Source organism: Cryptomeria japonica, chromosome 3, assembly GCF_030272615.1.
Source record: "Cryptomeria japonica chromosome 3, Sugi_1.0, whole genome shotgun sequence".
NCBI lineage: Eukaryota > Viridiplantae > Streptophyta > Pinopsida > Cupressales > Cupressaceae > Cryptomeria > Cryptomeria japonica.
Window position 1 is genome coordinate 375,074,309 of NC_081407.1, and position 14,081 is coordinate 375,088,389.

Consider the following 14,081-nt stretch of genomic DNA (forward strand, 5'->3'; position numbering starts at 1 on the left):
CATTACTCGCATTTGGTAGTGGCAAATAATATAAAATTGGATATATCGTGGAAAACCTGCTAATAAACAATTATGGATTCTTTCTATGGAAGACCACAAGACAATTATAGATGCTTTCAAAAATAGAGAGGATGCATATGGTATAACAGAATGAATATATACAAGTAAGTTATAATTTGAACCCTTAATCCACCTCCCTTTTAAAAGTCATGATATATATTTTATATAGCATTTTAAATCATGCATCATAATTATAAAATCTAATCTAGTAATTTTGTTTCAGGTCTAACACAAGTAGAAGGCATTAATGAAAACCAAGTTATTTGTGCATACTTTATGTTTCATTTTGAATAATTACAAATAAGTTAAAGTTTTGTACCCTTAAGGAAAATCCCTTTGAAGAGTCGTGATGTATGCTTTATGTTGTATTTTAAATTGAATGCATCCTCATTATAAAAACTAATCATATGTGTATTTTTTTTCCAGGTCTCTCAGAGTAGACTTGGCCTCAATGACTACTATTGTTTGTACATACTTTATGTTGTATTTTGAGAGATATATATCCTTATTATTATAATTTAAATAGACTATTTTTAATTTTAGATAGGTCTGCTTGATTACACTTTGTGTAATATACATAAATGAGAGACTATTGGTCAAATTTATGAATGAGATAATTATGTTTTAATCAAGTTCTATTCAATATATTATATATTCTATGGGGTAAATTTATTTTCATACATAGCCCACTCGTTCTACTTGTAAGGACCCCACTATATCACCTACTTTGTTCCTTACACTTTGCTCTTATCATCATTGTTATTGAAATGGTAATTATATATTTAAACCTATGTTTTGATACTTTTCTCTTATCATCATTATTATTGTAATGGTAATTATATATTTGATTATATATTTTGCGTATCTATGGTGATTAATACTTTTTAATTTAGTTTAAAATATGTTATAATTATAAGATATGTTTTGATACTTTGGTCTTATCATCATTGTTAGCTCATGATGTACACCTTTATTTTATCTAATCACAAGTTATTTAAATAAAATTCCATAAATAAAATTTCAAGTCCACATAATCCATATAAGGTTATTTAAGCACAAGTTCCATAAATAAAATTTCAAGTCCACATAATCCATATATATCTGGATGGTAACATGATGAACTCCACATAATATCTAATGTGCATATATATATGTAATCCACAAAATATATACGATCTAATCCTATTATGCAACTATCCATATATATAAAGTATGTGCACGTCCAATACAATATATAAAATGTTAAAAAAAAATTACACATGTAAACAAATGTGTAAAGTCCATAAAAAAATACATATCATATAAAATAGTACATGTACATCATATCAGAGCCAAATAAACAGTAAAATCTAAGTGCTATCATCGATAACATCTTGTGGTCTCTTCTCCTCGGGACGTGGACCGGATCCACCCGTCTCATGCTGTACAAGAAATAAATAATATTAAAATACTTGATTAACTATTAAAAGATAATCATTTATCAAATACAGTTGGAATCATAAATTAAGTTACAAACTTACCATATGTGTGCACACATCAACTCCAGTAACTTGTTCTGCATGTACTATATGCTCGATAGTTGTACCATCTTGTATACAAGATAAGAAACATGATATAACGAACATGAGCACATACATGTGTTTATTTATTTTTATTATTTAATAAAAATGAACATTTATAATTTGATTAAATAATCATATAATAAAATATCGTACATAAGGTTGCTCATCTCCTCTACCAGTATCTCCTCTAGCAATATCTTGTGCACTATTAATGCCAAATGTAGTGCTAACTAAGTCCTGTACAAGGTCAAATTCAAAGTGTCCAATTAAATCTTAAATTAAGTGTCAAAATAAGGTCAAAATAAGTATTACATATTAGGACCTCAAAGGATGTCAGTGTGCGTTCAAATTGGCTCTGGTAAAAATGACGAGGATAGCCTATCTTGATAGTAGTGTCCACCTGCAAACATGCATTTAATGAAATCATATTTATTGAACACACACACACACACACACACACACATATCTATGTGCGTGTGTGTGTGTATTAAATAATTTCAAGTTAAGTTACAATGTTGTAAGAGTTCATATTTAATTTATGAATTCTAAGATACATACAATAGATGGTGTCATAGTTGTCACACCCTCTTCTTGATGTGATGTAGAGGGTCCCTCATGACCTAAAGCTTGGAGAAAGAAGAATTCAGTGTATCAACATAAAAATTTATATAGTATATGATGATAACATATTAACTTAAAAAGCTAGTACAATGTCTAGATAGAAATTGATACTATACCCCAAAAGGTGTGCCAAGCTGTGTAGGATTAGATGCAATATTGACTCGAACATTTGGTGTAGTTCTTATCTACATAAACCAAATTTATTTAATGAAGTATTAGATTGTATTAAAAAAAAGACATGCACTTAATTTATACCTATATTTAATGAAGTATTAGATTGACATGTACATGTATATATCTATACCTGCTCAAGATGATTATTAGAGCAAAGAAAATCCATATATGATGTCATCATAGTATCATCTGCTGCATCATGCTCATCTGCAACTGAAGCGGATCCTGGATTAACAGTAGGACCTACACACATCTGATGACAACTCGTACACATATGTGGCATCGATTGAGGAGAAGATTCCATGTGTGCAACTTTCTCACTCAGGTTACCTGTGAGGGAAGTCAAAGCATCTAATGTTGAAATGAATGGTGTATTCTGCACATCTACAGGAATCGATGGAGCAACAAGTGGAACTATGGGTGGATCTGGTAGGGGATTATTACTGCATGTCCCTAATCTATGCTGTGGCATTCCATGACCAACACCCCGGAATGACTTAATATCAAAATAATTTGGTTTTCGGTGCATTACAAACTCACAGTATAATTTTTTCAAAAAATATAAAGGGACCTCATAATTATGATGTGGTGGATAATCAAAAACTTTCCACCATCTATCCCAAAAGTGTCTAGCCATTTCTGGATGATCACACCTCCTATTTGAAATTCTTTTCTGGCAAGGTTACATTGGTTCTCTTGTTTTTGGGTTAGTAAAATATGGACATAAATGAGCTTTGGTTACTTTAAGATCAGTGATTTGCCTATAAGTTAAACCATCGGCATAAAAATCACGCAACTCTTGTTGTTGTCTATGAAATTGATCTAATTGAGAATCAACAGATCTAACTGACTCAACAACAATTTGCATTGATTTTGCAAACTCTAGAAGATGGTGGTGGGGGGGGGTGATTGGCTCATTTTGGATAGCAGTAATATTTTGTTCAATCACTTGTAGGTTTTCATTAATTCGTTCTCTTAAATGAATTTCGTCCAATCTAGGGGGTGGAGGTGGAGGTGGAGGAGGAGGGGGTGGTGGTGGGGGATTTTCACCTAACAATTCATCTATGTCAAAGACATCCATGATAACAAAGAGCTCCTGCATATATAAAGATATAAATGAATTATATACAACTCTATGTCAAAGAAGAATCTATTTTAGTTTTAAAAAAAATATTTATAAATAGTAACATTTATATGTTATTGAATGAGATACACATGAAATATAATATAATATTGAACTTAAAAAATTATACATGTACATACTATTGAATCTTTAAATATAAAATTTGCGCACAAAACTTAATAAAAACTTTCTTTGAAACTTCATAAATCTATTATATATTCAATTTAATGCATTCATTTCTTGTAAAATGCATCAACTATTAAAATCAATATAAAATATTCCATACATGAACTTGTAAAAAAAGTAAAATAAGATCAAGATATATAAAGTAATTTATACAATAAGTAATTAAGTCACAGTTCTGGTAAACATGTTACATTAGTACTTCATGTTGGAATAGTACTAATGTATTAGATGGTAACCTCTCCAAGTGGTCATTTACTAAGTAAACATGTTGAATTAGTACTTCAGTGTTGGAGATGAATTAGATGATGAAGTTGGCAATTCGAGAAAATCATGTCATGTCGTGGCTTAATAGGTCCTATTATGGACCTATTATGCCATGATGGCATAATAGGTGGACTATTATGCAATGTCATGGCATAATAGGTCCTTTTATGCCATGACATGATACAATAGGTCCTATTATGCCATGACATGGCATAATAGGTCCATAATTGGTCCTATCATACTAAGTAAACATGTTGAATTGGCACTTCAGTGTTGGAGATGAATTAGATGACGAAGTTGGCAATTCGAGAAAATCATGTCATGTAATGGCTTAATAGGTCCTATTATGGACCTATTATGCAATGTCATGGCATAATAGGACTTATTATGTCTTCATGGCATAATAGGTCCTATTATGCCATGACATGATATAATAGGACCAACTATGGACCTATTGTGCAATGTCATGGCATAATAGGACTTATTATGCCGTCATGGCATAATAGGTCCTATTATGCCATGACATGATATAATAGGTCCATAATTGGTCCTATCATACTAAGTAAACATGTTGAATTAGTACTTGAGTGTTGGAGATGAATTAGACGATGAAGTTGGCAATTCGAGAAAATCATGTCATGCCATGGCTTAATAGGTCCTATTATGGACCTATTATGCCATGATGGAATAATAGGTGGACTATTATGCAAATTCATGGCATGATAGGACTTATTATGTCATCATGGCATAATAGGTCCTATTACGCCATGACATGATATAATAGGACCAACTATGGACCTATTATGCAATGTCATGGCATAATAGGACATATTATGCCATCATGGCATAATGTGTCCTATTATGCCATGACATGGCATAATGTGTCCATAATTGGTCCTTTTATACCATGAAATGACATAATAGGACCATATTAGGACCTTTATGCCATGACATGGCATAAACCTAAGCCTAAACTTTGATATCTAAAATTTGAAGAGTAATATTAATTACTTTTAAGGTTATACATTTGGATTTCCCTCTTCTAAAATGAATTTTTAGTTAAACCCCAATGTCCACTAGCTGAAATTGTGGTTTTAATTATGGATTTTGTCTAATCCATGAAATTTAAAACATCTCACCTATTTTTTTGACTTCCCATAACCCACTAGAATAGCCCAAAAGGCCACATGGTCACCTAAAAATGATCCAAGGCACTAGAAAGGTACCGATAACTAATAGTGGTAACTTTTGTATTGCCTAATGAGGATTAAGAACAATTTTGGTACATATGTTTAATTTAAAGTATTGGAATGGTGGCTTGCTAGAAGTGGTGAATTTTTTTCGTTTATTGGTTGAAAGGCCCAATACCTAAAAGAATAATTCCTAGAAACATTTAACGGTCCTATTGTGCCATTTCATGGCATAATAGGACCTATTATGCCATTATGGCATAATAGGTCCTATTATGCCATGTCATGGTATGACATGACCAACTATGGACCTATTATGCAATGTCATGGCATAATAGGACATATTATGCCATCATGACATAATGTGTCCTATTATGCCATCATGACATAATGTGTCCTATTATGCCATGACATGACATAATAGGTCCATAGTTGGTCCTATCATACCATGACATGGCATAATAGGAACATAATTTTCTGTCATGGCATAATGTGTCCTATTATGCCATGACATGGCATAATAGGACCTACTATATTCCTATTATGCCATGACACGACTTAATATTACATAATGGCATAATATGTCCTATTATGCCATGACATGACATAATAGGTCCATAATTGGTCCTATTATGTCATGTCATTGAATAATAGGAAAATAGTTATCGAATCTATAATAATTTGACTATGTCAATGGCTAATTCTTAATGAATATTTCGTTTTGGTTTTGGTTTTGATACATCCATTTAGTTTCAGTTTGGTTTGGATTTGGTTTTGATTTCCATTTAGTTTCGGTTTTGTTTTGATTTGTTTTTCGTTTTCGTTTTGATTTGCATTTAGTTTTGGTTTTGTTTCGATTTGGTTTTGGTTTTCATTTTGATTTCCATTTAGTTTCGGTTTTGTTTCGATTTGGTTTTGGTTTTGATGTTTCTGAGATATCTTGTATCTTGTAAATTTTATATTTTGTTTTGTTAACTATCTAGATTTGATTTTGATTTGTAAATTTGTTGATTAGGGTTTAGGGTTAACTGTTGAAAAATATTTCAAATCAAAATTAAGAATTTACAAATGTAAACACAAATTTACTTATAGGCTACTTCAAAAAAAAACTAAAATAATACCCAAAAAATTTAAATAATACTCAAAAAACAGGAAAAATATACAAGAAAATTATAAAATGTGAAAATGGATGATTGAATGTGTACCTGAGATAGTGGTGGAGGCTTGAAATGGAGTCCACAATACGGGGGCCCATTTTTGATCTCCTTTTCTGACTTCAATTGTAGGGTGAAAATGACAAAATCCGCTTGAAAAAAGGGTAAAATATGATTTCGAAACAGGGGCCTGTTTCTAAAAAATGGGACCCCATTTTGTTTGAAAGATGGCCCCCTTTTAGAACAAAATGGGGGCTCATTTATTTTCACCTTGGGCCCCCATTACCTTTTGGCTCGGGGGCCCGAAGCAAATACGAGACCCTGTTTTTGGAAAATGGGCCCTCATTTCTAAGAGCATGTTTTCCAACGCACAAACTTCTATGAATTTGTGACTCATTACCTTGTACTTAACCTTTTCCATTTTATGAAATCTACAAACCTAAGAAAAATTTCATCTCACCAATCATAGTCATCTCAAATTCTTTCTATATATCACCGAAAAACTTCATGCTCAAGTTATCATCTCATCCAAAGATAATATCATCAAAAAAGACTCAAACTATCAATATTTTATCATTCTCAATCTTAAAGTATAGATTACTGTCAGCAACACCCTTATTAAATCCCAATTTTAACAAATATTTATCTAATCTAGCATACCACGCTCTAGGGGCTTGCTTCAATCCATAAAGAGATTTCTTCAGCTTACATACAATGTCTCCATCTTCTGATAATGAAAATCCATCAGGTTTCTCAATGTAGACTTCTTCCTCAAGATCACCATTCAAAAAGGTAGATTTGACATCCATCTGATATACCTTGAAATCTTTATAAGAAACATATGCAAACAACAGTCTAACAACTTCAAGTCTGGCCACCAGAGAAAAAGTCTCCTCATAATCAATTCATTCATTCTGTGAATATCCTTTGCAAACTAATATAGCTTTATTTATGACAACTTCACCGACCTCATTCAATTTGTTCCTGAACACCCATTTAGTACCTATAATGTTCTTATGTGTAGGTCTAGGCACACGCTCCCATGTGTTGTTATTTTCAGTCTAATCTAATTCTTCTTCCATAGCTCTCATCCAATTTTCATCTTTGCAAGCTTCAACAACATCTTTAGGTTAAACTTTAGAAATTAAATACAATTCTTCAACATCTAACCTTCTTCTAGTCATCACACATTTATTTTTATCGCCAATAATCTGATTTTTAGAATGAATCAATCTTACATACCTCAAAGTCTTTTGATTGTTCTGATTTTTAGGTTCCTGCACCTCTTCACCGACAACAACAACATCCGGGTTAACAGTCTCTACCAGATCAGTCTTCTTTAATGCTCCGGTCTTAACAGGGGCTAAAATAACATGCTATCCATCATCATTTCCACATGCTCTAATCTCCTCCCCAAGGTTCTCATCCACCTTCACATTTGCACTTTGTACTATCTTTCTCAGTCTTTTATTGTAGCACTGGTAGAATTTTCTCTTTGTTGAATATCCCATGAAAATTCCTTCATCACTTCTAGCATCAAACTTTCTTATATCCTTATATCTCTTTATATAACATTTGCTACCAAATACTCTGAAATATCTGACAGTACAGGAACATGAACAAACCATAACTAATAAGGAGTCTTACCGATATCACCTTTAATATGAACAATGTTGAATGTGTAGACAATAGTGCTAATAGCTTCTCTCCAGTAGATCTTCGGAACATTTCCTTCAATCAACATAGTCCTTGGAGCATCCAAGACAATTTTGTTCTTCTTTTCAACAACTCCATTGTGTTGAGGGGTTCTAGGAGAAGATAATTGTCTTCTAATCCCATGCTTCTCATAGAATGAATTAAATTCACTAGAACAAAATTCTCCACCTCTATCAGATCTCATACACTTCACCTTCAATCCAGACTCAATCTCCACCTTTTCTTTGAATACCTTGAACTTGTCCAATACTTCTAATTTCTCCTTCAAACAAACAACCCACATCATCCTAGAATAATCATCAATTAGCAGCATAAAATATCTATCAGCCTGCACACTTCTAACATTTGTAGGTCCACACAGGTCAGTATGCACAAGATCTAGCAATCCATTAGATGTATACTATTTTCTCTTGAAAAAAATTCTTGTTTGCTTACCCAACTAACATTCTTTACATACCGGATTAGTAGGCTTAACAATCTTAGAAAGATTTCTAAAAACTTGCGTAGAACTTATCTTAATCATTGTATCAATGTTAACATGAAACATTCTCCTATGCCACAACCAACTTTCATCAATCTAAGCAATCAAATAACTTTTCTCACCGGCATTGAAATGCAAAATGTTACCTTTAGTCTTAGTTTCAGATGCAATCTCTATACCAGAGATATTTAGGATTTTGTATTTTCCATTCTTGAATGTATATCATAACCTTTATCAACCATCTGTCCAACAATCAAAAGATTATGCTTCAAACCTTCAACATACAAGATATCATTAGTGTTATCCTTACCATCAAAAGAAATAGAACCTCTCCCATAGATCACACAGGCTTTGTCATCTCCAAATCTCACTATTGCACCATCATATCTTTCCATACTCACAAATTTGCTTTTATCACCGGTCATATGATGTGAACAACCACTGTCAATCACCCATTCATCTTTCTCTTCAACTTTACCAGCTAAAGCTTTCTCCTCAACAATGTAGCTTGCGGAATCAATAGGTACAGGTCCATGTTCCTTAATGGAAAGAAATACAACTTCATCTCCTTCTGATTCTTCATCTGTAACACCTTCATCAACAACACAATAACAGTTCTTCTGATTTCTACACTTCCAGTTAAACTTGTAAGGCTTATAATACTTCTCATGCTTCTCATATCTATCATTCCTATCATGCTTATCAAAATTATCATGCCTATCATATTTAGTCATTCTCTCCGAGCATCTAGAAACAAAATGTCCTATCTTATTGCAAGAGATATATTTCAAAGGAAAATTTCTATCATATTTACCGTCTCCTTTAGGCAATCTCTGGGAAATCAATGCTTCAAGATCATCCAACTCTTTTTCTTTCTCTTCCATCTCTCTTCTCTCTCTTTCATATCTAGATATTTTGCACTCATCAGGATCATAGTTCTTCTTTCTGGCTACAAATGTTATTGCTCTAAATGATGTTTCAGACTTTCCATGTGATTCTCCAAATTTGCTTAGCTCAAATGCAGTAATCTTTACAACTAGCATATCTCTTGTCACTGTAGTCACACTCTGGATCTCATCAATAGCAACAACCTTATGTTTATAAGCAAAAGGCAAAGATCTCAACACCTTACCAGCTATTTCATATTCTTCAATAGTTCTATTAACATATTTAATGCCTAGGACAAGGTCATTTATCTTAGCCAGAAAAGAGTGTATGTTCTCACCTTCTCCCATCTTCAACATTTTATACTTTCCTTTCAAACTCTATAACTTAGCAACTTTCACTTGTTTCTCTCCTTCCTACATGATTTCAAGCTTCTCCCAGATCTCATGTGCAGTCTGAAGTCCCATTAAATTTGTCATCACAGAATCAGTCAGGGCACTAAGCAATACTTCCTTCGCTCTAATATTATGTTCAACTTCCTTGATCTCATTAGCAGTAACTGGTCTATTCTGAGGAATAGATTAGGCATTCTTTGTAATCTTCTAGAAATATTCTCCAAGATATTTTAAGTGCATCTCCATCCGGTTCTTCCATATAGCATAGTTACTTCCATCAAATCTCAGACTGTCTTTCTTAAAGATAACACCTGCAATTGCCATCCCAGATCTCCTCAAGCGGTTAAGCTTCTTTTGGAGGATCTATCTCTGATACCAATTGTTGGCAGCAATAATGAAGGAAGACTGAGAGGGGGGGAGGGGTGAATCAGTCTTCACCAGATCTACTAACTTAACCAAAAAAATAGATATGATAAAGTGCAACAATAGTAAAGATAAGCAAATTGAAGGCACAAGACATAAAAACAATATTTTTGACGTAGAGAACTAGGTTAAGGGAAAAACCATGGTGGGAACCTACCCATAGTAGGATGATACTCTACAATAGTATGTGTAAATGATACAATGGGGAATGCACATGCCATTCAGGCATAGTGCTTAGAGCTCACTGCTCAAATAAATGACCCAGAAGGCTACAACCCTCAAGGAAGTCTCATTGACTTACAAGAAGATTCGAACTACAATCCGAAAGAAATGAACTGTAGGAATAATATCTCCAAATTCCTAATTACATTTCCGGTTAAGCACAAATGTCTTCTCAACAACATGAATCTCTCCTCAATCACAATTCCAAATGATGAATCATTTGATCAAACATACACCACTTTCTAATAATGCAGACGCAACCTCGACACCAAAATTATATGACAATATCACCTATATATACAAATCATCAACCTTGACAACAAGGTCAGCTAAACCCTTAACTCATAATTACAAAATTACATCACAAGATACAAAGATCGACCACCAGATCAATTTGATGATTTAAAACAACAACATGCTACACCACCCGAAATACTGCATACCACAAAGAATGTCATCGGTTCATGAAAACCACCAAAAAATCATACAATGATCAATGTGGATCATCAAAACAAATAGGAAAAAATTAGGAAACACCAACAAGCACATTAGAATAATTAGAAACAACTGCACCAATACCACTTATCAAATCTTCACCAATCAACATATGAAAGCTCAATAACACAACCAATCAACAACTGTCACGAAGAAAGATCACTCGCGGAGCACCAAATCATGAAGTATCTAAAATGAAGATGCATAAGATCATCCCAAACAATATACCAAAATCTTAGCTCAAGATTTGATCACACTGGAATATACTAGGGGACATACTAAACTATGCAAAGCACCAATACAAAACTACAAATCGGATCATAAAATCTTCCCAATCTGCAAACACTAGAGAAATAACAGGAATATTTTAACATCAATGACAACAACATATCCTAGCAGTAGCAATGTCCAACAATTTCTAGGTGCAAAGTTTTGTATTTTATTGAAGGTGGGTAAGCATAGTGTGCAATTATTGTGTTCCATTTGACCCAATCACCCATTCTAGAATAAAATATAGGAATGGAGGAATACTTTATTAAAATAAATGCGCACAAGTACAAAGTCATCTTCAGAGCCTATTGTCCCATTATTAAATTTGTAAAGTTGAGAAACACAAAATATAGATGTGACAAAGCCCCACAAAAAGAAATTTATAATTTCTAAAAAAAAATAATCATTTATAAATAAATATGTTATAGTTATTTTTTATGTGAATGTGGATATGCATTGTCATCTCCTACTAGAGATATCATGACTGGTTGTTGGGATGTTGAAACATTTTTTTCAAATATTATACTGTAAATCCTATTGTATTTTTTTTGGGTGAAAGTGTTTGTGCCCCTAGTTTAGCATGGTCCATCTCCATCACCTCTCTAGGCTCGATTTGTGCTAATTACCCAACTTTGATATCATGAACAACCTATTGTGGGTCCCACAAAGTGATACCCACCTCCCTGAAATCTTGTTTTGGTCCCCTTTGTAGTGGGACCAGGTTGTGGTACATCCTGGTGTGGATCATGGCGCCCTAAAATGCCATGGTGTCCCTCAAAGGAGCCCAAATTTGAAATAGGGTGAGTGTTGTATTTTCTTGATGAAAATTTATCTTCGTGGCTATACATGACTATTGGAGGTTGGCCTTTATCAGTAATTTACCTAGAGAAACCTATATAAAGACATTATATCAATTCATTTTGGATCTAAGTCTCCATCTACAAGAAATCTAACATTTGTGCATCCGTGAATCATTCATTATCAAGCATTTTCAAATATCTTGAAGGCTACATATTCATCATCAAGTATTGTGGAGAAAATTCTTGTCAATCCTTATGCGAGCATGTGTGTGTGATTAGGATTTTGTCATGTTCATGCTATTTCATACAATATTTGTGATTACATTCAAAGAGCAAAACATCATCATCAACAATTATAGATCTGAGGTATATATATTCAACATTTATTTCATTATTTGCATTATTTCATTCAAGGTTAATTCCTAAATTGGGGTTTGACTTAGGAAAACCCCTATTCCCAACAATTTCTCCCTTCTTTTTGTGTGTAAGCAATAGGTACAAAGTTGTGTTCAGGAGGATCAACATAATTCATAGAGACGAATAGGTTTATCTTTCGACATTAGAAAATTCGGAGGACCATGGCAAATTGATACTACCTGGTCCCAAAAAATCAGGTCAAACTTCTAGGAACAAATCCGTCACATCTTATTTTGCCCAGATTTAGGTTGGTGGCTCTGTACAACATTTGTAGCTCATTGTTTCTGCCAAACAACTTCAATAATCACCTATTTTTCCTTAATATACTACAATCCAATTCAATTCAACTCAAAGAGGAGAAATCCATATCCAAGGAACCAAGAATCTAATTAGAATCTTGGTCTTTCATGTCTAGATCTATTAGATTCATCTCCTCTTTAATGTAATGTTTAATTATAAGGTAATCTAGTGGTTTTATTATCTTAATTTAACCGTAACCCTAATTTTTTAACCATTACAAGAGATACATGCATATATTATATAAATTAAGTGGTAACAATGACCATAAACTGTTTACATGAATGTTAGAAAAAGACACTGTAAATTAAGTGGTAGCAATGATCAATCTATTCATCCACATAGTGTGGTAACTGGCTGTGAGACACAAATAAAAGATCTATCCTACAAAGGGTATTGGTAAGATATTTTGTATTCTCTAGGAAATCAACCAACATGATGCACTTACTGGGGTCTCAACTGATGTGAGACACTTCTCATATTTTTCTTGTGAGGAATAATGTAATGATTTATACATTGTCACTCCCTATCCTTGTCTATAAATTGATGACCGTAAACTCTCTCTAATTGACTAAGGATAATAAGTGTAATATACCATTATTCCATGGTTTGGTGTTCTTATTAATAAAGAATTAGATGTTTTTATTTATATTTTCATTAGTGACAATTCAATTTATTTTCATGTTAATTGTAATAAAAGACAATTTCACTTTTTAGAGTGCTAATTTATGCATATTTTCTATATTGGATATTATGTGAGGGATCATCTCATATATTCATAACAAATAATTACGATTTTTTCTTTTTTTCAAATGATATGTCATTGTTAACAAAATTAGCAATATAACCATTTTATATGTTGAAGTATTGGTAATTAGGTATATACAACTTAGAAATAGTTAATACATATTGCTATATTAAGAATATCTTTCATTCTATTTTTTATTTTTATTTTTAAAAGTATATGTGGCATAGCACACTATGTTTCTCTCTATAAATGACTAGTGCAATCTAATCTAAATTAAATATAATTTATAATGTGTGGTTGTTGAAATTGATCTTATGTATTTATCTATAGAGTCTTTTCACTCTTAACTAAGACACAAAAATAAGAAGAGATTCAAGAACTAACAACTCGAAAGCCCAATTTTTGGCTCTAATACCAAATGTAATTGCACTTTTCTCCAAGACTTAAATTAAGTAATTCCAACATAATTAATGGACTAAATATTAATGTTAAGATCAATTATAAGATGTGATAAGATTAAATTAGATGTAAAAAACCAAAGTAACTATAACATGTAAAAATTTGACAAGAATTATAAAGTCAATTATTAACACAATAA